Source organism: Ambystoma mexicanum, chromosome 8 (assembly GCF_040938575.1).
Source record: "Ambystoma mexicanum isolate Mex_15411 chromosome 8, UKY_AmexF1_1, whole genome shotgun sequence".
Taxonomy (NCBI): domain Eukaryota; kingdom Metazoa; phylum Chordata; class Amphibia; order Caudata; family Ambystomatidae; genus Ambystoma; species Ambystoma mexicanum.
In genome coordinates this window covers 1,389,111,103-1,389,137,500 of record NC_090929.1, presented here as the reverse complement: position 1 = coordinate 1,389,137,500, position 26,398 = coordinate 1,389,111,103, and the positions used below count along the sequence as shown (strand labels likewise).

The window sequence follows — 26,398 nt, the reverse complement described above, 5'->3', positions numbered from 1 at the left end:
GGCGCCAAAGAGTGCGTGGTGACCTGTGCAAACGAGGGCTGCGCAGAAATCCCAAACGCCAACGATTCAAATGCATCTCATTAACGATAGGATTTACATCCCAATGCGCACTACGCATTTAACTGGGGGAGGGCGGATGGGGGTAGGTATGGACTTCGGGTTTAAGCGCGTCGGAAATGCTGAAGTTCAAATAAAAGACAGCAGCTGTACTCTGTCACAATAACCCTGAACTTTCCGGACAGACAGACAGCACAACCCAGTTTCCCGGGAAACGGTGATTCTCGGCTCTGCAGAGTTACCGGACCGACAGCCAGTGCATAAAAAACCGCAGTGACCTTAAATCGTTATCAAACAATGCGCATTAGCCGAGAATGACAATGCTTGTTCCCGGCTAAAATGTACCACGGGTTTCATAAAACAAAAGCTACAACTTCGGGCGCTTGGAAGAAGTTACGTATGACGTTTACAAGAATTACAGCAAGCAATGGACAGTGGCACGTTCCATAATGACTCAATACTTCAATAACAAGCCGAGTTAGAGGTACTGTCATCATGGTTCATCATTAGAGAAGTGGTGCACATGTGCTCAGCCAGGTACACACTTATGTAATTACTCAATCACATCACGCTGCATTGCAAGTCTGCAGCCTATACATCACTTGTTTCAAAGTACGCAACCCTCTGACAAAAGGGGGTGGATGCGTTCACCGGCGTGCAGCCTAGACCTGTGCCGTCAAATTATACAACATCCTCCAAAGTGCTTAGCGTGGGCACTCAGCGCCTTGCCTCCCCCCCCCCTTTATCCATCCTTTGTTACCCCCCCCCCTCTACTCCTAATCAGTCATACCATGCAAGCAGTAGAAAATTGACACGACACCAGTTTGGGTTGGAAGGTTAACATGCCTCAGCAGCTTTATTTGCATAAAGTCTTGGAGTTATCTTACAGGCGATCCGTAATTCACCGTCACCGATACACTATTCCGAATGCGGCTACCTAGGGCTCCCCCCCCCCCCAATCGTACTCGTCCGGTGGACGCCTCGGATTGAGCCCGGCCCTGGCTATCCACCTCTCTCTACCCCGGCCGCAGTTGCAGTCAATTATTTGTGCCCCCCATTTCACCCTGCCCCTTGCTAGGTCTTGTAGCGGGTGCCCGACCCCCCGCACCCTTGCCCCGTGTCCTACGGGCTCTAGCTAAAACCGGCAGCCACGCGGTGCCTCGCTAATGTTCAGGTTCCTATACCGGCACCATACAAGTGCCCTTACAATTTCCTATACCGGCACCATACAAGTGCCCTTACAATTTCCTATACCGGCACCACCACAAGTGCCCTTACATTTTCCTATACCGGCACCACCACAAGTGCCCTTACAATTTATTTACGTATCCGTATTTGGGCCGGCACCGCCCTCCGATGCCGGCCCCCACTTTCTGCCTGCCTAGTTGGCCGTCGCTTGCGACGTCCATCTAACCTTTTCTTGCCAAACTCTGCTCAGCCCCCCCTACGCCTTCGCGTTGTTCCGGTTATTGGCATCCCAGTCCTACCCCCGCTATGCCAAAACCCCCCCCAGGTCTCCCTGCTGTGTCCCCGAGCCCCCCAGAAACATCGCAATTCCCTCTCACTCAAGGCGCCCCCCCCCTCCAACTGCAGCCTTAGCAGGTGTCCTCCCCCCCTTGGCTGGTGTCATATCTCTTCCAGATTCCCTGTCCCTCGTACTGTCTTCCTTTCCCAACTGTCTCCCCCATTCCCCCGGTCCCCTATGCTGCGCCCCGCCAGGCCCCCTCTTTCCTGTCCTTGCTGGCCCTCCTTGTCCGGGCTCCCCCCGCCCCCGATGCTCCTACCTTTCTTCCTCCCTCCTCCAGCTCCCCCCTCTTGCCCCTCCCCCTTCGTGACGGCTTACCCCTGCTGTAATTTTTTGGTCCCGGTAGCATACCCCCCCGTATTCTCCTCTTGTTCCCCTCCAACCAGCTTCACTTGCTGCCCTCTTTTTAGTTTGTTGTTCGTTCCCCCCCCCCCCCGCAATTTGGGTCTTGGAATTGCCTCCCAAGTCCCCTACATCCCTCCCCTTTTTCCCCAGGGCCTCCCCCAAGCCTATTGCTCTTGGGGCGCCGTGCATCTAAACTCTTGGCTGCTCGTCCCCCTGTGGGTCTGCTGGCAGTGCTTTGTAAAGGGATCGCAATGTAACTCCGCTGGGCGACCTGTAAGACAAAAGAGAACATTATTCACATACTTTTTATCGGGAGGGTGGGTGGGAAAACGACGCAGCTCTGGCAAGACGGGAAACCGAGGGAGGATGTGTGAATGCTCACACCAGCACGGGCTTTTATGCCCGGCTTCTCCCCGGTTTCCCGCCCTGCCCCTGAAGCTTTCGCGCCCTGCCGGGGGGGCGGGCCCCCTTTTCGTCATCAGCCGCCCCCCCCCGGCGCATTTTCCTTACAGGCCTGGGGGGAGGGGAAGGGCGGCCTGTACCGCCCCCACTAAGGGGCGGCGCCCGCCATGCCTGCTTTCGCTGGCGCGTTCGCCCGCCGTAGCGTGGGCACTCAGCGCCTTGCCTTCCCCCCCCCCCTTTATCCATCCTTTGTTACCCCCCCCCCCCTCTACTCCTAATCAGTCATACCATGCAAGCAGTAGAAAATTGACACGACACCAGTTTGGGTTGGAAGGTTAACATGCCTCAGCAGCTTTATTTGCATAAAGTCTTGGAGTTATCTTACAGGCGATCCGTAATTCACCGTCACCGATACACTATTCCGAGTGCGGCTACCTAGGGCTCCCCCCCCCCCCCAATCGTACTCGTCCGGTGGACGCCTCGGATTGAGCCCAGCCCTGGCTATCCACCTCTCTCTACCCCGGCCGTAGTTGCAGTCAATTATTTGTGCCCCCCATTTCACCCTGCCCCTTGCTAGGTCTTGTAGCGGGTGCCCGACCCCCCGCACCCTTGCCCCGTGTCCTACGGGCTCTAGCTAAAACCGGCAGCCACGCGGTGCCTCGCTAATGTTCAGGTTCCTATACCGGCACCATACAAGTGCCCTTACAATTTCCTATACCGGCACCATACAAGTGCCCTTACAATTTCCTATACCGGCACCACCACAAGTGCCCTTACATTTTCCTATACCGGCACCACCACAAGTGCCCTTACAATTTATTTACGTATCCGTATTTGGGCCGGCACCGCCCTCCGATGCCGGCCCCCACTTTCTGCCTGCCTAGTTGGCCGTCGTTTGCGACGTCCATCTAACCTTTTCTTGCCAAACTCTGCTCAGCCCCCCCTACGCCTTCGCGTTGTTCCGGTTATTGGCATCCCAGTCCTACCCCCGCTATGCCAAAACCCCCCCCCAGGTCTCCCTGCTGTGTCCCCGAGCCCCCCAGAAACATCGCAATTCCCTCTCACTCAAGGCGCCCCCCCCCCTCCAACTGCAGCCTTAGCAGGTGTCCTCCCCCCCTTGGCTGGTGTCATATCTCTTCCAGATTCCCTGTCCCTCGTACTGTCTTCCTTTCCCAACTGTCTCCCCCATTCCCCCGGTCCCCTATGCTGCGCCCCGCCAGGCCCCCTCTTTCCTGTCCTTGCTGGCCCTCCTTGTCCGGGCTCCCCCCGCCCCCGATGCTCCTACCTTTCTTCCTCCCTCCTCCAGCTCCCCCCTCTTGCCCCTCCCCCTTCGTGACGGCTTACCCCTGCTGTAATTTTTTGGTCCCGGTAGCATACCCCCCCGTATTCTCCTCTTGTTCCCCTCCAACCAGCTTCACTTGCTGCCCTCTTTTTAGTTTGTTGTTCGTTCCCTCCCCCCCCCGCAATTTGGGTCTTGGAATTGCCTCCCAAGTCCCCTACATCCCTCCCCTTTTTCCCCAGGGCCTCCCCCAAGCCTATTGCTCTTGGGGCGCCGTGCATCTAAACTCTTGGCTGCTCGTCCCCCTGTGGGTCTGCTAGCAGTGCTTTGTTTCAGGGATTGGCCTGTGATTCCTCCAAGACTCTCTGCTGGTCGCCGGCGGCAGAGAGTTCCCCCCACACCAGCTTGCTTCCACCGGGCAATCCCTGCTATTATCCTGGCCGGCCTCCTTGGAAGTGCACCCCCCCCCCCCTCGGGCCTTTCATACACAGCCCGCATTCTGAAGTGCCGTCATCCATTCCAGAGACATCAAAGCCGTGCCCACCTCGGATAGGTGGGTCCCGTCCCCTTCAAAATACCCTGGGACTTTTAACGTGATGAGGGGGTGTCGGATCCAAACCATCCCTCTGCCTTTCAAAAAACTGCCCATCCGATTATTTGTTTTGCGCCTTGCTTCTTCTATTGCGCCGTGGCGCAATGCCCCCTTCCACTCCTGTCTTGTGATTATCTCCGACCACATCACCTCGCCTCCCCTGAACCCACTCCCCATCCTCTGGAGTAGGCTTCGCAATAGTTCCGACAAGTCCTTCCTTCCCTTTGTCACCAAATCATTGCCCCCTATGTGCAATAATACGACGTCCGGCCAGGGGTGTACCCTTGCCGCCTGTTCCAAAGTTCCCCATACGGATGAGGCCTTCAAGCCTGCCTGGTAGATCCAGCTGATCTGAGTGTTCCGTAGGCCCAAGTTCCCGTCCCTAAACGCCCGTCGTGCTCTGGCCGCTGCGCGGGCCACAAAGGAGTGCCCCACGACCCAAACCCTGGTGGCTTCTGTGGAGACATGACAGATTGTGTTAGCATATGCAGACTGCCGGATGACCTTCCCCCCCCCCCCTGTGCCACCCTTGCACCCCCCCCGCCCGCTCCTCCATTGGGTCCTTTCCTAGCGTACGTATAGCTTGTATTTGTCCGAAGTCCATCGCCCGATCCTCTTTACTATGTCCTCCCCCAGACCTTCCCTGCTGGCTGTTGTCGCTGCACCTATGCGAAATGAGTGAGTGGAATATAGCCCTGGATCCACCCCCGAACATGCCAGAGTTCCTTCCAAGACCCGCCTGAACTGAAAATTGGTGAGGGGGGTGCGGTCCTTGTGTAAGAATAGGTAACCCTGCTCCCCCCCCCTGATGGTGAAGTATGCCGTAGTGCATGCTACAGGGCAGAAAGCCTCCTGTCCCAGTTTGGCTAACCGTAGTTCCCTTCCTTTGCCCTTCTGGTCTGTTTTGGAAATCCTGACGTTGACCGATAACCCCTCACCAATGTGGCTTACATCACCCCATAATAAGGCCCTGCTGCTTGAATCATTCTTGGCATTGGCCACCAGTTCACTTATCCGTAGTGCACCGAAAAAGGCCAGTGCGAAACATGCTTTGAACATTATGCATTCGTAATGCGAGTAGCATACCCTGGCGGTTGCTGCCATGACCTTTTGAAGCAGCTCAAAATCAATGGGTTTCCTTATGACGTGGGGGGGGGCCTTTGCCATGTCTGCCCCTGCCCTGTCCCAACCTTTCAAGGCAGCTCTTACTAGGAAACCCTTGGTCGGGTCCGGCTGGCCCGCCAGCTGGCTGTGAAACGCCACCGCACTGAGATGGCCCCCCAGCCACGATCTTGATTTGCCCGACCCCTTTGCCCAAAGAACAAACCCATCCACCCTTTTTTCTAGATCTGCTTCCTGTAAATGCCTGGTGTGTAACAGGAATGTCTCATAATTAGCCTTGTATCTGGTCCACGTGCTCCCTGCTAATGCTCTGGAGGCGAGCTTTCTCATTCCTTGACCCAACTCACTAACTGCCATAGATCCACGTTGAACGGAGTCATGATGGGCTGGGCCATGCTGTGTGCTTTCCGGAACTGTGTCATCTGTGAACGAGAAAGTGCATCGGCCGCTTTATTATCCACCCCTGGTACATGTCGTGCCTTGACGGCCGCATTAATCTCTAAGCATTTCTGAACCAAGTGTCTTAATAGGCACAATGATGCCGGGCATTTTGCTGAGTGCGTGTTGATTGCCTGCACCACAGCCAAATTGTCCGACCATACCACCAATCGTTTGTTGCGTAGCTCGTGCGACCAAATGTGCATGGCTGCCACCACTGGGAATAACTCCAGCATGGTGATGTTTTTGCACCACCCTTTCCTCACCCATGCCTTAGGCCAGTTGGCCCTGCACCATTCCTTCCCCAATATTGCCCCGAATCCCACCCTGCCTGCCGCATCCGTGAATAGCTGTAACTGTGCGCAAGCTGTCCACGGTGCCTGCCATAGACTTACCCCGTTGAAACCAATTAGGAATGCCCGCCATACTTTGAGGTCCTCCCTAACCCCTGCCCCGAGGCGCACCTTGTGCCACCCTTTCTCATGCCTACCCGCTGCTGCCGCCAAGCGTCTTGCAAAGACTTTCCCTGCCGGTATGACCCTGGCGGCAAAGTTGAACTTCCCCACCAATGACTGTATGCATTTTATGGATACCTTCTCCCCTTGTAGCGCCCCATCTATGTCGCTGATGAAATCCCTGATTTTTTCTGCCGGTAATTTGCATGTGCCCCCTACGGTGTCTATCTCTATTCCTAGATAAGTTAGCTTGGTGCAGGGTCCCTGCGTCTTGTCCCCCGCCAATGGTACCCCTAGTTCCTCAGATAGAGCCAAGAAATTCTTGAGGAGTGCTGTGCAGATGTCCGTGCCCCCCCTGCCAATAAACAAGAAATCATCCAGATAGTGAGTTATCCCTCCCCTGCCCTCCCTTTTGGAAAGGGCCCATTCGAGGAAGGAGCTGAATGCTTCGAAGTATGCACATGAGATGCTGCACCCCATAGGCATGCATTTGTCAACGTATACCTGTCCCCCAAACTGGAAGCCTAGCAGGAAGAAGCTGTCCGGGTGCACCGGGAGCAACCTGAATGCTGCTTCTATGTCTACCTTTGCCATTAGTGCCCCTTTGCCGGCTGCCCGTGCTAGGCATATGGCCTGGTCAAAAGATGAATACGTTACTGTGCATGCCTCCATGTCTAAACCGTCATTTACCGAGCCCCCCTTGGGGTGCGATAAATTGTGTATCAGGCGAAACTTCCCGGGTTCCTTCTTGGGTACTAGTCCCAATGGGGAAATGATGAGGTTGTCCAATGGGGGTCCCCGGTAGGGGCCTGCTACTCTTCCTAATTCAATCTCCTTGTTGATTTTTGCCCTGGCCACTTCCGCTCCCTCCGAAATGGACTTTGCGTTGTTGGCCGTTCTGGCTCCTATGTGACCCTGGTAAGGGATGCGGAACCCCTCTAGGAACCCTTGGGCTAGTGTGTCCCTCCCCAATGAGGCCGGGTACCTGCCCAGCCATGCGAGCAGTTTGTCCACCTTGATGGGGGAGAACCCCTTGCTATTGAGGCCGTTCGCCGGGCCCCCCTGCACCTCCCACCTTTCCCACCCCCTTATCCCAACATTACCCATGCTGCTTCTTGTGCCCGATCCCGTAGACGTGCGTGCCCATGTCCCCACTCCTCTTGATGAATCAGTTCTCGAGGCACCTTTAAGAAAAATTAGTTTATTGTAACATACATTGTAAGCCGTGGTAACCCCCCCCCCCCGTATTCATAGTGACACATTGGCCCAAGACCCGGAAATAACCTATTCCCAGTCCATCCCAGCGCTCATTTTTTTGGGTCGTTTGCGAGGGGCCTATCCCTGCACCAGCGCGCCGGGTGACCGTTGTGGCCACAGGCGGCGCAGGCATGCCTGAACTTGCAAGTAGCTCCCCAGTTGCATATTCCATCATTAAAGAACCTGCAAAATGGCTGTGGCCTGAGGGGCCCGTTGATCAATCGACCAGCCCCTGCTGCTTTTGGAGTTCCTTCCGGGGCGGACGTCAGTACCGTGCCCGTGGTACCCCGGACCGGTTGTGTCCCCCAGCTGTTGGCCCATGCTGTGGCTTCCGTCCGGCCCTCTCTGGGTGCCGCAGGTCTAGGGGCCGTGCTGGGGCTATTCTGCCCTACCCCTTCTGCCGGACGCGCTCCCCCCACTTCCGGCCAGGGATTGACGCGCCCTCCCGCTAGCATGATCGTCCCATCTGCTTGTTCTACTGTCCCACTGGAGGATTCCAACCAATCCTCTACCGACTTATGGTGCCATTTTAGCTTAGGGTCGTGTTCCATGCGTAAGCGGAAACGCTGGTCCCTCAAAAACCATTCGTTACCGCCCTGTTGGTTGTATTCATGTATCACACAAGCCCTGTATGCCATCAGGTGCGGGCCCATATCGGGGTCCTTCTGGTTGATGGTTTGGGACAGTATTTTGAAAGCAGCTAGCCAGTTTTCCAGCGACTCGGCTGGCCGTATTCTCTTCCTGGCCTTGGCCAATTCCCTCCCCCCAGTTCCCCTTAGTGTGTCATTCCCTTTGGTTTCATGTTCAAGGAGTGACAATATGTCGATGAACTTGCCTTCCCAAATTTCCTGCTTTACCCACTCAGGCAAGAGCCATGCTGAGTAGTTACCCCCAGTTGTCGGTGGTAATTTAGTGTTGGGGGCCCCTGCCTCGGTGCTCCCAATGGTGTTAGCAGGGGTGTTCCCAGTTGTGCCGTCATCCCCCCCCAGCCAGACCCTGCTGGCCCCTGTGGTATCTGCCCCCGTTGTTTTGGTGGCCAAGGGGGCCGGGGCACCCGTTGCCCCTTGCGCAGCCAATACTGCCTTGACAATTTTTTGAATGAATGCTGACTCACCCTCGTTTCCTGTTGGTACCATGATTGGCAGCGATCCTTGGTCAGGCCTTGTTGTGCCTTTGGGTTGCCCTTTGAGGGGGGCGGCAGGTGGTTGGGCTGGTGTCGGTGCTGTCGGTGCCAACCCAGGTGCTGCCGGTGTCGCCCCTATTATTGCTTTTAATGCTGCCAGCTCTTCCTCTAGGTCCCTTTTTGTTTTCTTCACATGCGGACCCCCACTTGTCTTTGCAGTGCGCTTCCGGGGGGGGCACCCCTCCTGTCCACCCCCGGTGGGGCCATTATCCGGGGCACCTGCCCCTTCGCCGTTTGTCGCTTCCCTGTTTGCCGGCATAGGTCTGGCCCCTTCCGTGTTGTGTCCCGGGATGACCCCTACATTGTTGATCGTTGGACCCCCCATCCTTGCCATGGCCGCCTGCCACCCCAGAACCTCGGTGAGGGCCATAAATTCAGCCCAAGATTGTGCATCCATCCCTCGCCCCACTGTTGCTGGTCCGGCCACCTCCTCCAGAGTCTGGCCGTCTTCGAATAGTACGAGCTCGACCACGTCCGGCCCTGCGTTACTAGTACTTGTGTGTACCGACATGATGACCTGGTAAAACAAATATTGAAGTCACTCAGATGCACAACGATCCCGTTTACATGCTCAACCCCGTGCCCCGCTTGAACTTGCCTACTGGTTTGGTTTCATGAGAGGACTCCATGGGATCGTCTGATATTTTCAGAACGCCCTATGTAAAAACACATATCCACTTGGAGGTTACCCGTGGTGAACTGTATTGCTGATGTATGGCTATTAATTGCTGTGTAGGCGTCCTCCTTGCCCTGCAGATATGGCTGGGGTTGTGTAAAGGATTTCCTGGATTTCTGGCAGGCCCTTTGTTATGGTAGGCTAAAGTGGTGTTGTGTGAGTGTATGCCGCACACTTGCTGATTTGTTCAAGCCCTCTTGACGCTTATAGGGCGATGTCAAACTCCCATAGCTGTAAAATCTACTGACCATTGCTAGAATCGCGGGGGCGCCGTGTCTAGCCAGTGCGGGATACCGTGGGAACGCCCTCATTCTTGCGTGTGGTGTGCGGCGGGGGGGGGGGGGCGGGGGCAAGGGTAAATCTGGGAGTAGTGTCCAAAGTGCGTGGGCAAGGCCCGTTCATACCCCGGATGGAAAAATGGGGGTACCTATTTTCGCTTGAATTGCAAGTGAATGTATGAACTACCTTAATAAATACCGGAAGCCTGAGCATTACCTTGCGCTTTGATCAGACGCTACATCATGGCCTGAAACACTTGTGTATAAGCGCGTTAAAATTACCACTTCATAGCATACTCTTTTATGACGAGTTGTGAACACATACCATAATACTGTTTTTTTTTTTTTTTTTTTTACTCCGCCCAACCCCATAGAACCCGGATCCCTCATGCGCTTCACCAATCCCCCCACCCGGAAACCCCCCCCCCCCCCGAGAAGGGGAGAAACCATCAGCCAACGGCGTCCGCAAAACCCACCCCCCCGCTCCGCTCTCATTTGGGCTTGCCTTGAGTGTCATGGCGCCCCCGCGCCACCACCGCCCAGAGGAAGCCCCCCCCCGATACCCCGCGCCGAAACCCCCACTTCCCCACCTACCCTCGAACGCCCAGTCCCGCAGGCGCCCCCCCACTGCCCCCCCCAGCCCCCAGGCCCCCCCTTCTGCCCGAACAATCCCCCCTGAAAGAGCAACCCCGCCACCAACCTCACCGCAGCGGAATACAGCGGCAGAGCCCCCCGCCCGGGAAAAGCCATCCAGTAAAAGGCGCCGGCCCGAAAGCCAGGAGGGGAAAACCAAGAGCCAACGGCGCCCGCAAAACCCCCGCCACCGCTCCGCTCTCATTTCGTTATTTGAGTGCAAGAGCGCACCCGCGCCACTACTGCCCCTGTCCCACGTGTCCCCTCCCCCCTACCCCAGCCGCCGCTCGCGTCCGGTACATGAAGGACCAGAACGACAGCCGGCCAGCCGAGCCCCGCAAATCCTCACATAAAATAGGCACCCGAAACGCATCACGGCCCACGGTCAACAGTACCCGCTCTCAGCGCCAAACCCTGTATTTGCCCGCGCCACGCTCCCCCTCCCCGTGGTTCGCCCCCCCTCACAACCAACAGCGACATGTTTATAATATGTATTTACACCCGCGTACCATCTTCGCACGCACCAAACCCTCTTTGTTCGCACAGTAGCCAAACACCATATGCATTACCCCCCCCCCGCACCTCCGTCCCCGACTGTTCCCCCTTAAATTAAAACATATTCTACAAATTTACAGAACCGAATACAATTACTATAAGTAACAACGCTGCAGACACGGTGTTAGAATAAAAAGAAATCAGAAGAATATGCACATCCTAGTAGTTTTAATTCCGTTCTAATACTTAAAGGGGAGAGGAGAAAACAGGCAAGGCTACCGATAGACAGTTGCCATCGTGCTGGCCAGTAACAGTATCTGCCTTACGACATCATAATTCGTTCAGCTTTAGAACAGTTGACAAACGGAACACACGTTGAGACATTTGCGATTGCCTAACTCGGGGAACTGACTGCGCATTTCACTGGTGTATCTTTCCCGGCCATGGTACCCTGCCCATCTCTTTGCAAAGCCACGTTTATAACTAACCAGCACCTTTTGGCCGATCTCTATTTAGAAAGGAGCATTTAGATAAAATGCATTAACTTTGTTTGACTTTTACATTTTTCCCAGCCGTAATCCACTGAAATGTTAAATGCAGGCATTTCCCCTGGGTCATCAAAACGTTGGCATGCGTGGGAATCCAGACCTAAAACATGATCTCCCATCCTCTCCCAAAGTGGAAGGTTTACACGGAAGGGGCGGCGTACGAGTTTGCTGAAGACAGGATGGGTCTATGTGCAGAGGAGCATAGTTCCAGGCACGGAAATCCGAGCTGGGGAGATGGACGAGGACGAATCTATCTGTGCTTACAACTCGACCCCCCCCTCTATTCCTAATCAGTGCAACACCTTGGTTCTCAATCGTTCCCGCGAGGATTGCGGCGCCATCTTGCGCTCCCCCAATGCATCCCCCTCGCCATGTTTTTTTTTTTTTTTTTTTTTTTTTCTCCTCCCACACAACAACCAATGGCTTGTTTGTCAAGACCATATGCCATAACGACGACTGCCATCAAATGTTACAGCCTACATACGGCCGCCGTTTTGTTGCCACTGGCGATGTTCATCTTGCAATCCCGCTTTAATATTGATACCGTTTCATATCATGAAGTAGTGTACCTCACAACGCTAACCCCCTGAACACAATCCCCATGGTAGATGATTTACACCCCCAACTCAGTTGTACATTGACGCTCCTTCTACGGTTGACCACCTGGGCGCCATCATGGCGACAAACGGCTCCTCCGCCCCCCCCCACACCCCCCCAAGACGGTGTGTGTGAAGTGGCACAACCAGCCCCCTTACAATAAGGTCAACCTGAGACCGCCTAAAATCGCGTGATTAACAAAGCCCCCCTCCCCCTACCGACGCAACGCTAAAACGAATTTACTTAATACGAAGTCCCCAAAACATCAAACGAAACGTATCTCAAAGGGGCGACCAGCAGAGAGCCGTGCCACTCCCCTACGTACCTTCAAATTGTCCCGGCTGGAACCGAAACCTGCTGCGGCAGCAACTCCCGACAGATCCCAACGTTTCGAACCCTGGACCACGCCTGAAAACGACCGCGATGCCGACGGAGCCCGAGGATGCAAGAGGGTTTCTCCACGTGATGCAGGATGCCACCCCAAGCCACGATCCGACGATGCAGGAAACTGGAAAATTCAACAAAAAACGACGCAGCTCTGGCAAGACGGGAAACCGAGGGAGGATGTGTGAATGCTCACACCAGCACGGGCTTTTATGCCCGGCTTCTCCCCGGTTTCCCGCCCTGCCCCTGAAGCTTTCGCGCCCTGCCGGGGGGGCGGGCCCCCTTTTCGTCATCAGCCGCCCCCCCCCGGCGCATTTTCCTTACAGGCCTGGGGGGAGGGGAAGGGCGGCCTGTACCGCCCCCACTAAGGGGCGGCGCCCGCCATGCCTGCTTTCGCTGGCGCGTTCGCCCGCCGAAACGTTGGGGTAAGTATTGCTGCCTCTTTTACCACACATTTTCCGGTCCCGGGGATTGGAAAATAACCATCTATTGAGTTCTGTCACAGGTTTCTACCTGTGACAAAACTCAATAGTATCGTGGCTTGCAAACTCGGGACTTGCTTGTGGTCAGAAAGGGCTGCCATTGGCAGCTGCGGGTGATTGGGTTACAAGATGAACACCTGGTTAGGCCGGGTCCGAGTTGTGAGTACCATCTGAGTCCAGAAGGAGTCAATCTTGGATGACATCTGAACATACATGCGACACAGTACACGCCCCAACCAGACAAGGAGCACGGAGTGAGCCTCTTTGCCACGTTTTCTTCTTACTCCCAGACATTGGGGAAACGGAGGTAGCTCCACAGTGCCATTTGTGCTGCCTGCTTCTAGACTGGACAATCACCGAGGCTGTGGCAACGAGAAAAGCAAGCATTGGGAAAGCCAATAGGTCTGGCTTTATGAGAACATTTGCAGTCTGAAATGCCTATCTATAGCCACCAATGACCAGACACCACTTTACATGACTAAGTGCTGCCAGTAAAAGTGCACCCGGAGATGGGAACCTTTGATAGTAGTTGATCAGCCAAACATGCCAAATGCTGCAACATATAGGGAGTTACACAAAAAACATGCCAGATTGCTTGCTCCTTCACAAAGTACACTAGCACCACAGGGCTACACACTCTGTTCATCCAGTCCAGAGGTTCAAACTTGTCTTGTGTAAAGTTCAGTACTGATGCAGTATTCGTGGTATTGGGACAGGAATGCATGTCCGAGAGTGAATTATGCCGCACTCATGACTAATGTCACTGCAGGCGTGTACTCTGCCACACTCAGGAAAGGTTCCTGCACATGACCACATGCCACACATCACATCGCTATCACGTTGTGCTCATTCCACCACACAGCTGCGTATGGATTGCCGACTACAGATGCCAGCCTTGTGGACTACACGTATCAGAATGCACTCTTCCGCATTATAGCTGTATCAACTGAGGCCGCATGGACTTAGCTTCTTAGAATACAAATAACCACATCATGCGATAGGATATATCTAATAACGGTGTGTACAGTCACCAATTGCAAAATTTCTTTGCGAAAACAGCATTTTGACCCCACCATTGAAAAAAAAAGTATGCTGGCAAAGGGAATATGTGTGTACGTCCGGATGGGGCTTAACGTGAAAAAAGGGGCAGGGGGTGTGAAAGGGGGAAAAGAGGAGGGGTGTTGAGGGGGCAGTGAGGCGGCACCTGGGGCAGGGGGGTAAAACCCCCATTTAAAAAGGTCAACAAAATAATTCTCAAAAAAAGAAAATGAAAGGCAAATATAGCCCATTCTCATTAAATGGCAATTCGAAATGACGCAACCAAGAATGCAGTGTGGCTCACCTAATAAAAATGCCACTGAAAGACGGTGTAGCATTGTGACAGGGCTTCAGGGTTATGACTGTCACGGGGGAACATGGACCCCTTCAGACCTGTGGTAGGCAACCTACCAGTGTGTTTAACAGAGCCAGTCTTACCCCGCGGCAAAGAGTGAGGGAGTTGAGGGACAGGAGGGAGTCACACAAACCTTAGCCCTCCGCCCCCCTTGTGTGCATTGTATATGTCTCTAGTTACCGCTTCCCCTTCCACGATGCCAGTCAGCCTATCTTCTGGCCACAGTTCTCTCATCTTTTTTCAGACCCACAACTCAACACAAAATGCATGTGTGTGCAGAATGGACTTGGATTTTTCCTGCTCAACAGAGATGAGGCATCCGACCACCAACCCCAGACAGACCACAACAAAATGGTGGGTAAACAGAAAAACAGAGTGAGAGGTACTGCAGGTAAGGGTGGGGATCCACAAACACCCATACCCAATTTGGAAACGAAACTCACCAGAGTCAGTCCGGCGAGAGTCTAGTCTGTTGGTGTTTGCTGTGATCCCTGCTCTGCCTGCTGTATTTGCTGCTGTTCCAAATTGGACCACCTATACCTTGGTCAGGAGGTGCTTAGCGCCGGCGCGCGAGTCCGGCGAGAGTCCAGTCTCTCCCAGTTACTCCTGAGCCATGATTGGAGGCCGACCACACCAAACGCTTTGTTTTTAACTTGGAACTTCGATCCGAACGGAGATGCCGGCTATGTCAACTTCCCACACTACTGTGCATATGGGGCTCCGAATGCGGCAACAACAGCGGTTACAAGGCGGCACATTAGAGATGACCAATGGTGAGACTTCGGAACCTGTGGAGGTGAAGCACATGCCTTGCTTGCCCTACATACAGGCAGCGACAATAAATTACTGATGCAGAACTACTTGAAGCAGACAACGCTGTTGTTCACGAGATCCCCAGGTTTACGCTTAAAACAGATGCCAGAACTAACAGACTAGAGCTTGCTCATACTCAAATCTCACCTCCACTCTTCCCACAGACTCCAACTCAAAGATCTTCTGCAGGGAATGCTAAACAAGGCAGTCAATGTGGTGCACAAGCTTTAATCCATAGTGGGGTACAAGAACTTTATCTTGACCACGACCCTAACTGAGCCTTATGAAACACTCGCAGAACTTCAGGAACTCCAGGAACTTCGTGATCTCATGGTTAAAGCCACAGGAGCAAAGACCGATATCACAACCGCGCAGGTGCCATTGGCATTAAGTATAGACATAACTTCAGGTTTAACCATCAACAATGGCACTGAGCCAGTGCAGCGATCAGTCACAGTTACATCCTCAAGGGTTCCTTTTGTCACTTCTGCTCCTATCTCTCCCATTACTTGGCCACGCCAGGCGTCCACACCTACAAGCACTGCGCACAATCAAAAAACATTGCTTAACACTACAAATAAAAAGTCTCTCGCAGTGGAGTTTGAAGAGTGCGAAGAGCATATGATGACAAAAACAGGTGTGCTGGGGGCTGCTGCACTGCCTAACTTAGCTGAAGCCACTGTAAAACCTCAAGAAAAATGTGGTCATAGCAGTGCCGACTTGTGTCAGTAGACAACTCATCCACCCAAAATGATTCAGCGGCAGCAGCATTATAAGTCAGATCAGAACAGTCCAATGCTTGAGAAGTTTATGAAGTAGTAAACTTTAACCTTAATCTGCCAAGTGAGAAAGCACCCTCCGCACACCAATCCTGTGTGGATATACGTTTGAAATAGGAACGCAATCCCCTAACTCGCAGCCATCGCACTCACATAATCGCTCTCCACTAAGTGATTTGAGCGAGTCGACTTAATCGAGTGAGCATCACTATTATATAGGATATATTTTATTTATATCGCGCTCATACACAAGTGTTTCAGAGCGAGAAACGGTGAAACTAACAAAAATAAGGCAAAACTGTCAGTGGCCGCAGGCATGCAAATATATAACAACGTAATGGCAGCACTATCCATCTCGCTGGCACAGTTTTTAAAGCTCTACAAGACAATTAATGACAACATCAAAGATCACACAATATTGCTTGACATGATGCATTCAAAAACGCTTTTTCTGGAGGCGGTCACTGCCAAAGTCCAAGCCAGACTTGATCATGAGTTAGAAACATCAGCAACGTGGAAAGCTTGTTTATGCGACTTAGCTAGTGGTGACCATACAGAAAAAGCCAACATGATGGCAGCACTGATGGACTCAACAACATGGATCAGAAAATAGCTCAAAGGGTTGCCAACACACATCTCATCGAACCTAAGTGAGAAAGGAGGGCCAGCTATTGTTGTAGAAAGTCTGTATCAACCACCCAGCAGACCCAACAGCCTTACAAAAAAAAACAACTTGCAAACCCAAAGCGGTCTGAGGTGAAGTACACCGATTTGCCTATCTTGAATGAGCGCCCCCATGTCAATGAGTCTCTGGCTGTAATAGAAGTGACAAATGCAACTAAAGTAACTTCAAGGGCCGACTTGGTGCAACACAAGGGCGCTGTGCAGAATGCAATGGAATGCAACACAAGAAACGCCACCTTCAACATCAGTGGACAACGAGAGGCTTGCCAAGAGGACGACAAAGTGTTCTCAATATTCAAAAAACATCTCCAGTCCTGCACAGCAGAGCCTTCTTACCACGGTAAAGTTACTTTTCTTGCAGCTTCAAAAAAGAAACCAAAACAGTTTAAAAGTGGTACCAAGCACAAATCGAATGGCTCACGTGTGTTCCTTAGGAACCAGACAACGCTGCCTCCCCGCTCAAATTATTAAATTATTGTGATACCAATCAACATAATAGAAATATGTTGAGGCCTAAGGTCCCTGAGCATTTCACTCAAGAAAATATTGCATTGCCAGTGCAATCAGAGTCCGTAATACCGCATGAACATCAAACCAAGTCTTGTATCAGAGAAACGTGTGAGGTGACCAATCTCGAGGACCTTGACCTTTTGGACGATTTGTCGCAAAACCTAGAGGAAAACTATGGTCCTTGTGACATCACACAAGACACTTTTCTTGAGCCACAGGTTAGAGCGTGGGGTCCGCCGCGCCTAGAGGCAGATTACAACGCCGTGACATTACTTGAGCAAAGGAAGGAAAAGAAGAGGACACATCAAATAGCCAGCTCACCAACATTCTTAACACTATTACAAAAACAGCGACACTTGTTATCTAATGCATTCATGGGTCATCACCAATGTAATCCGAACGACCTCAACCCAAGAGGGCCCTGAAACAGGAAAAAAAACAACTACAAAATCCCCACGCAGATCAGCGAGGACATCTGCTGGTACTTGGGCAAGATTGGAGAAAATTCTGTTGGAAAACATATTAACTATCAGAAATTAAGTAAACTTAAATCAAAGAAACGTGATGCATTTACTTCATTGTGTTCCACCAGAAAAACCTTCTTCCCCTTTAAATTTAGAGGCGCGCGAGGGCGCAGCCTGGGGAGCATGCGCGGCCCCGACTGCGCCCTCCGGCGCCACACCTCAGTCCCCATTGACGCGTCGACAATAGATTAACCATTGCCTAATGACACCAGTATTATTAGGGGGGAGGAAAGTGGGACGTATGGAGGAAAGGGGACTATGGACTAAGAGTATGTTAGTCACTACAGTGAGTAACTTATTACTCTTATGTCCGGTCCCCTTTGCTCCATACTGTATGGGCGATTACAACTGATTGTAGCCCCAGGGTGGAGAGGAGACCCTCCTTAAGCAAATAGGTTCCTGAGAACCGCCTGTCCCAAAGCCGCATCAGATCTAGAGCCGGCATCCAAATAGTAATGCTTGCAAAAAGCCGAGGGAGAGGCCAAAGTGGCCGCCCTGCTTATGACTTGCCAAGGGACATGGCGTTGGAATGCGATGGCCGTTGCCTTGGCCCTGACTGCATGGGCATGGATGTTGGGCGGAAGTGGCTTGTGCTGGCCCTCGTATGCTTCTTTGATGGCAGAGACCATCCAGCAGGATATGGAGGCCTTACAAGCCTGATAGCCTGGTCTTGAACCTCCAAAAGTGACAAACAGGGCATCCGACTTGCGGAGGCCCTTGTCCTGTCCAAGTAGAATTTCAGAGCATGCCTGACATCCTGGCAGTGCAGCACCCTTTGTGCTTTGTCCTTCGGATCGGGAAATCATGTAGGAAGGACTATTTCCTCGTTAAGGTGGAAAGCAGACGGAACCTTGGGCAGAAAAGCTAGGTGTGTCCACATGACTACCTTGTCCTTGTGAAAGGTAGTATATGGTTCAGAGGCGACCAGCGCCTGGATCTCGCTGACTCTATGAGCCGAGGTAAGGCCGACGAGTAAGGTCGTTTTGATGGAGACCATCCTGATGTCCACGGACGCCATTGGCTCGAATGGTTTGTGTGCCAGTGCGCCTCAGACTATTTTGAGGTCCCACACTGGGTGCTGTCTCTTGACAGGCGGGTAGAGCCTAGCGACACCCGTCAGGTGTTTTTTGACGATAGGGTTGGAGGAGGAAAAATGCCCTCTTCTGAGTTCCTGTAAGCCCCAATGGCTGCAAGGAACGTGCGGCAGGTATCCATCCGCCTGAATGAGCGGGGTGCGCCAAAAAAGAGAGCACGTCGTCCAAGGTGCAAGCCCAGGGGTCAATTCCCTTGGAGTCTGCCCAGTGGCAGAATCTGGTCTATTTGCTCTTGTACTGGGCCCCGGTGGCTTTACTCCTAGCGCCCTGTATGATTTCCAGATTGGCCTGTGAGAGACTAAGGTGCTGAAGCGTTACCTGCTCAGGTACCACGCTATGGGGGCTAACTTCCCTGGTGCAGGGTAGATGATTCTGCCCCCCTGCTGCTTCAGAAGATGTGCTGGGCCCGTTGGGAGGTGTATAGGGGGCACCTCTGAGAGGCTGAGCAGCTCCGAAAACCATGGCCTGGCCGGCCACCATGGAGCTAACAGAATGATGAGGAGTCGGCGAGACTCCTCGATCTTGCAAATTACCCTGTGGATCAGAGGAGTGGGCGGAAAGGCGTAGGCTTTCATGCCGGTCCACTGGAGGTGAAATGCATTGCCCAGAGAGCCAGGGCCTTGACCTTGCCAGGATGCGAACTGAGGACACTTCTTGTTGTGCGAGATGGCAAAGAGCTCCACGTGGGGGTGATCCCACATGTCAAAGATCTCCTGAATAACAAGGTTGTTTAGCTGCCACTCGTAATTGTCTGCTCCCAGCCTCCCGAACCGGTCCGCTTCCAGGTTGAATTCGCCCAGGAGGTGGACTGCCCTGAGGTAGATGTCGTTTTCCAGGGCCCACTCCCACATGTTGATCGCCAGTCTGCACAAAGGAGGGGATCTGGTGCCTCCCTGCTTGTTGACATAGTACATGCTGGTCGAGTTGTCTGTCTGGATGAGGACAACCTTGCGCTTGAGAAGTGGTAGGAATGCTCTGAGAGCTAGCAAGATGGCGTTCAGCTCTAGCCAAATGATGGGGTATTCCTGCTCCTGCCGAGTCCAGGTGCCGTGGACCGAGAGATCGTCCAGGGTGGCTCCCCAGCCGTCAAGCGAGGAGTCTTTGGTGATGGTGGCCTGCAGAGAGTAGGTTGCAGTCCATGGACCACCAAGATAGGCCCGGGTGGAGCGATGGAGGAACGTCGATCATCTCGGATTGAGAGACCCGGTCCTGATACCATGAGGCCGCGAAGTGCAGCTGAATCCTTCTCATCCTTAGTCTCGTGTGCGGCACGGCTTGCAGAACCGCCGCTAGTAGTCCCAGGAGATGTTGGTACGACCATGCCGAGGTCACTTCTCTGCCGAGGAAGGAGGCGGTGGCCCTCTTGATGGCCGAGATCTTGTCCTCCGAGGGGAAAACCCTCTCGAAGCACATGTCCCAGATGAGACCCAGGAATGTCAGACTGCGTAGGGAGCAGCTGTGACTTCTTGAGGTTGAGCGAAAAGCCCAGGTCGTGCAGAGTGTTCACGAGGGCCTGGGAAGAGTGGTGAACCGCTTCCGGAGAAGTAGCCCTGACGAGCCAGTCGTCGAGGTATGGGTAGATGTGAAGGCCCTGCGCTCTGAGGAGGGCCGCTACAGCGTTCATGAGTCTGGTAAAGACCCTGGGGGGCGAGTTGAGGCCAAACGGAAGGATTTTGTATTGGAAATGGTAGCCCATGATCCTGAACCGTAGGAAAGAATGATGGGGCTGCCAAATCCGGACGTTTAGGTACGCGTCCTTCAGGTCCAAGGAGCACATCCAGTCTCTCTTGTCCAATGTGTCCGCTATAAAAGCTGGCGAAACCATCTTGAATTTTTGCAGGGGCAAGGAGAGGTTGAGGGTGGAAAGGTCCAGCACAACTCACAGGACCGCCTGGTTCTTCTTTTGAATGGCGAAAATCCAGGAGTAGAAGCCAAAGCTTTACTTGGAGGCTGGAACTAACTCCATTGCCTGGCTCTCTACGAGTGACCGGATCTCAGCCAAAAGAGTTGCTGTCCCATCCTGTGGGAGGGGAGGGGAGGGGAGGGGAAGGGAGGAGGGAGGAGAGGCTGGGATGGGTAGGCGGCACCCCTTGGATCCTACAGATAGGATCCAAGGGCCCGCGAAATTCTCGTGCCAGAAATGTGCATGGAGAGTAAGCCTGCCCCGCACCGGAGACAAGTGGACCCGAAGGGGCGTGTCATGCCTTCTTTCCCTCAGAGGCTGAGGAGGGGGACTGGAAAAAGCCCTTATCCGCCCCCTTTTTGTTGTTTGCGCCGTCTCTGAGACACCGAGCGGTCCGGCTGCCTGGATCTGCGGTCCTGGAAGCCGCAGAACCCTCCATATGTACGACCCTTCTCTGAGCGTTGCTGAGATTGGGTGTAAGCTTTTGGCATGTACTTTGTAAGAATGGACAAAGATTTTGCCGTTTGTGAGCTGTTCTTTTTGTCCAGCTCTTCATCCGTAGAGGAGTGGAAGAGGTCCCCCACCCTTGAACGGCAGATCGAGAATGTGCCCCTGGACGCCCGGGTTGAACTTCGTAGCCCGGAGCCAGGCTGTGCGCCTGTCCGTGGCAATGCAGATGGCCCGGCCCGAGGTATCGGTATGCGCCACTGTGGATTCCATGAGGTCATGCGCCACGAGCTTGGCCTCCGCTAGCCCTGCCTTGAAGCGCGATTGGCAATGGGAGGGGCATTCCGGGAGGAAGTCACAATTTCCCGCCATAACTGTTGGTTGGCGGCAGCCTGCATGGCGCCTGCGTTGGCCTGACGCAGGTGCAGGGAGGCGTTGGAGTAGATCTTCTTGCCGTACACCTCCAAGATCATCTCCTCCTTGCCTAGCACCGCCGCAGAGGAGGAGGCTGAGGTCGACTGAGGCTTGGAGTATAGTGATGCAGCAGCAATCACTGAGGAGTGTGGCTGAGGATGGGTCGAGAGCACGAGTGTGTCCCCCTCCATCTGCCTGTACTTGGTGTCCAGGCGTCGGTTGACAGGCTGGACCAAGTGGGGCTTGAGCCAACCCTTCTTGGCCAGGGAGACTACATTAGTTTGCAGTGCAACCTCCTCTGCTGGCTGTTCGACCTCGGGCTGAGGGAGGCCTAGGTACTCCGCCAGGCCAGCAAGACGTTTGTGGAAGGCCCTGGCTGAGGATGGCATGTCCGGATCTTCCCCCTCGTCCATGTTCTGCGGATCCAGAGGATCTTGTGGAGGAGGCGGGGTAGATGGCGCCAGACGCTGGGGTACAGAGACCACAGCCGGAGGCGTGGAGGTTGCAGAGTTGGCTGTGGCGGCAGAGGAGGCGGCTGCACCGGGGTCAGGGAGCCCGATGGAGACGTCTGTGGTGCCGCTAGCATTGCGGGGAGGACTTCCCTGACTGCGTCCTTGATGATAACCGCCATCTGAGGAGAACTCATGAGGCAGAGGAATTTATCGAAGAGCCTCTCCATTTGCTGGCTGAAGAGGTGGCAGGGCGTACCAAAGGGGTAGCGGGGGACTGCTGGAGCCGCTGCGTACCCTGTTCCTATGGACGCATGGGAAAGTTGCCATGCGCATATGAAGGGAAGACTGTAGGCCACGTACCTGGTTGCAACCAGTCCCACCTTGACACTCGTTCTATGCCGAATTCGTGGAATGAAGTTGGACGGGTGTTCCTGTCTGGCGCGGCGGCCATTTTGTCGCACTGCCTGCCACGTGCCTACGACGTGTTGCCCAGCCCGCTGGGTCCGGCCTCATCCAAGACTCTCGCGTGTGGATCACGAGACCTGCCCTACTCCTCGGGTCTCGGCCCGGTAGATGTGACACCCTCGACCCGGGGGTCGGTAGAGCTGCGTTTAGGCGCCCCGTCGGACGTATTGCCGGTATTAGGGCATAGCTCCTCGGACATATTGCCGGTGTAAGGGCAGAGCCCCTCGCCCATTGCGCCGGTAAAAGGGCATAGCCCCTCAGGTGTAGACCCGGTACCAGCACCTTCTGGTCCCTCGACAGGATCCGAGGACCTCTCGACACGAAGACCGGTAGCTGAAGCAGCCTCGGTGCACGTGCCGGTGGAAGCCCTGCGCGGGAGAGTCCCTGGGAAGGAGTCTCCCTTGCGAGGTGCGCTGGAAAATATCGGCCCTACCTTGGACCGGGGACGATGTTTCATGAAGTTCTTGAGATCCTCTGGAGGCGACTTCTGGAAGAGTTCATTCCACCTGGCTAGTTTGTTCTTCAGCGCCTTCGAGGACAGTGAGTCACACGCCGAACATGATTGCCAACGGTGGTCTGGGCCAAGGCAACGTAGACAGAGGGCATGGGGGTCTGAAGTTGGGAAGAGCCTGTTGCAGGATGGACACCGGCTGAACCCTGTAGAAGTCAACATGTGCCAGGGAGGAGCATGACGCCTGAGGACCGAGTACCTGAATGACAAAAAAGACAAAGAGAAGAAGTATCTGTGAGTGGAATGAAATGGCCGAAGCCAAACCCAGGAGCACTGGTGAATTTAGCCCGTTCCCGTCAACGCTGAAAAGGGGGCAGGGGTGTGGCCCCGGAGGGTGGAGTCAGGGCAGCGCATGCTCCCTGGGCCGCACTCCCACGCGCCTCTAAATTTAAAGGGGAAGAAGGTTTTTCTGGTGAAAAAGGTTCTGTCTCCCGTCCCTTGGAAGGGACGCCCATACATGGAGGAAAGGGGATGGGATGTAAGAGTACGTAGAGGAATCAAGAAGTGATTGGGTGATCTTACATGTGAAGTCCCAAATAAAAAATACGTTATTAGAGGCCAATGCAGAACTTCTACCATTTGCATTTGAGCTGAGAGATTACATAGCATCAAATAATGTATGACAGCACAATGAAAACAAAATATGAAATCATTGGCACAAAATAACCACACCATTGAACCCAGAAGTGAGTGCTGTCAAGAAATTGGACGCTCACGTGGGCCCCCTGAAAGTCACCTACAGCAATATACCTGAGCAGACCTGTCAGGTGGTCGAACTCCATAGCCCTTCAGATAAAACGGAAGGAAAATCTAATTGGGCTTGGTTAACTAAAGCCCTGGCATCTTCAAATCAACATTAGCCAGGAGACAGCCCAACTAAGAACATCAGAAGTTTGCTTTCCTGGAATACACGAGGATTCAAACACTTGTTCAATAGAACAACATTGAACCTGAATTTCCACACAATCATTTGTCTAGAGGAAACGTGGCTTCGTACACCACCTGTATGGGATGAATATACAATAATCTTAAATCCTGCAGAAAAAGGTCACCAAGGAAGACCATATGTCGGTCTAACTACTATGATCAAACATGATCAAAGTCTACAGGTGGTAAGAGTGTTAATCCAAATCCATTTGTCCAGTGGACCGTTCTTCAGCACAGGCATTTTGAAGAAAATTACCCCATTCACACAGTGGTGATGCATTTGTACTGTAATCCGGCCATGATTTCCCCACTTATGTTCTCACAAACTGTGTCTAACATCATAGATGAGTCCTACATAGGCTTAAGCAAACCTCACTTCTTAATCTGTGGAGATCTGAATGTGAAATGTCTTGAAAAAGAGGGCAAACCTCTAAAAGTAACATCTACTGATCCGATCATGTTGAGCACTAGGAGTCAAATGTGGATGTGAGATTTGGGCCTTCGAAATTGCTACATGCTGAACGGTCAGACAGTTGGAGATAAACCAGTAAAGAAAACCTGGAGAAGTAATAATCTGGCTTCAACAATAGACTACATCTAGTCCTCTCAAAATGTCCTGCACAACATTGATCGGCTTGACATCCTGCCACAAAAAAGCAGTGTTCACGATTCCCTGTTACTTACCTGGAGGTATATACCCAGCAACTCATCGGCTGTGGAAAACTACAATAAACCAAGGGGGAAATAGCCTAAAAATCACCAGAAATGACATCTTATCGATTACTGCTCAGTATTTAGATCTTCGTGACATGCACAAGCGTGGTCTATGTTATACCCCTATTCTCTCCAGCTATAAAGCAGTAAAAACAGGGATTTAAACAACAGTACATGAAACCCAAGCATCATTACAGTGCAGCTGTTGTTGAACAGCAGAAAAGTCTCAGAGCTGATCTAAAACAACTAAAGAAAATCCCCAAGATCACCTTGAAAGACGCAATTAAAAAAAGGAAACAGTGATACAAGAACTGGCTAATTGGCTTCAAAATCTTGCGTGATCAAGAAAAGGCCGAGCTAATGCTGAAAGCGATATGTAATCCAAACTCAAGGGACACCTGGTCATTCATCAATCAGATAACCCTTAATCAATAAGCACGCCTGAGTAGTGGGGTTTCAGAACAGCTTTGAGCCGGAAATAAAACTCTACCATCAAATACAGCACCCAAATCTTAGAGCTTCAGTATCGTCGAAGGTGACATTACAGACGCAATTATGAAACTGAAGCATTCACATGTGGCAGGCCCTGACGGACTAACAAATTACATGCTAAAAGAAGCACCGGAAAATTGGTCTATATTCATCTCAGTATTATTTAACCATATTATAACTGTTGGTTGATATACCAGCTTAATGGACTACAGCCGTCATCGTCCCAATATTCAAAAAAGGAGACCGAACAGACACGTCAAATTACAGGCCAATCGCACTACTGGATGTAATCTGCAAACTCTGCGTCTAATTTACAAAAAATGTTTACAAGATGGACTAATAAGGCAGACATCATGGACCCAAGACAAACAGGGTTCACGTAGGATGTTGTCACTGATCACACCCTCTTTCTCCTCAATGTACTAAAGTTACAGTCGATCAAAAACAAATCAATCTGTATTTGGCGTTAATTGACTTAAAACAAGCCTTCGACAGCGTGAGCAGACCACAGTTATGGGCCAAACTTCTCGCTTGGGGCTGTCCATCTGATTTGCTACAAGCGTTTGAGGCTTTCACACAAAAACAACCATGCAGACTCGACTTAAAAATAAAGGAGAATTGTCAAGAAAGATCAAGAGAGGTGTCAAACAAGGCTGTCCATTGGCAGCAACACTCTTCATCTTGTACTTAGCAGATTTGGCTATAGCACTAAAAGCGAAAAAAAAAAAACCCACCCCCCAAAGATCAACAGTCTATGCAGATGACTTAGTTCTTCTCTACCAGATGCAAATTGGGCTGCAACGTCTACTGGACTCATTGCAACAATATATGCTCAGCAATGAGCTGGTTATTAACATCACAAAATCCAAAATTATATAATTTGGCTATAACATAGGCAAAAAAGGAAAGGACTTCACGTGGAAAATTGGCTGTGAACAACTGCGACAGGTAGAGTCACTTTGCTACCTCCGCATCAGATATAATAAAACGATTGGAGAAAAGACCTGGCTGGTAGAAGTTCAATCCAAAACAAAAATGCTAGCAACACAGGGGGCAATTCTACATGCAAGATATGGAAAATTCACCATGGTACTGTTACTCACATTTTACAAAGAGAAAGTAGTGCTCATCTTAACATACAGAGGTGAAGAGAGTATAAATCTCTCATGGAAAAGTTTTTATGTTCTTGAGGGAGATTTCTGGAAAAGAACCCTGAAATTGGCAAGAAGTCTACCAGTGGTTGTCATCAGAGCAGAACTGGAGTTGCAATCCCTACAGTCAATGATTGTGTGGAAAACGCTAACCTTTCTAAGGAAAATAATTGTAGCTGATTCTGCAATTCCATACAGACTATTAAAACCATTGCTAACTTGAACCTATCCTTGGCTCTTAAAAAACTGGGATGAAAAAGGTGTGCTTCATCTGTTGCACCTGCAGTTACCATTAAAGACACCGATGACTAATCCATGTGCAGTAAAACACAAAATGAAATATATGTTAAAGTTACCCAGGCGATACCATCAAAATC

General features: G+C 52.3%; 1 protein-coding gene across 2 annotated transcripts in view; it reads right to left on the bottom strand.

Moving 5' to 3' along the window:
- The window catches only part of DNMBP (dynamin binding protein), a 938,987-nt gene that overhangs the window by 198,307 nt on the left and 714,282 nt on the right, over positions 1–26,398 (bottom strand). The gene's annotated exons all lie outside the window — the stretch shown is intronic.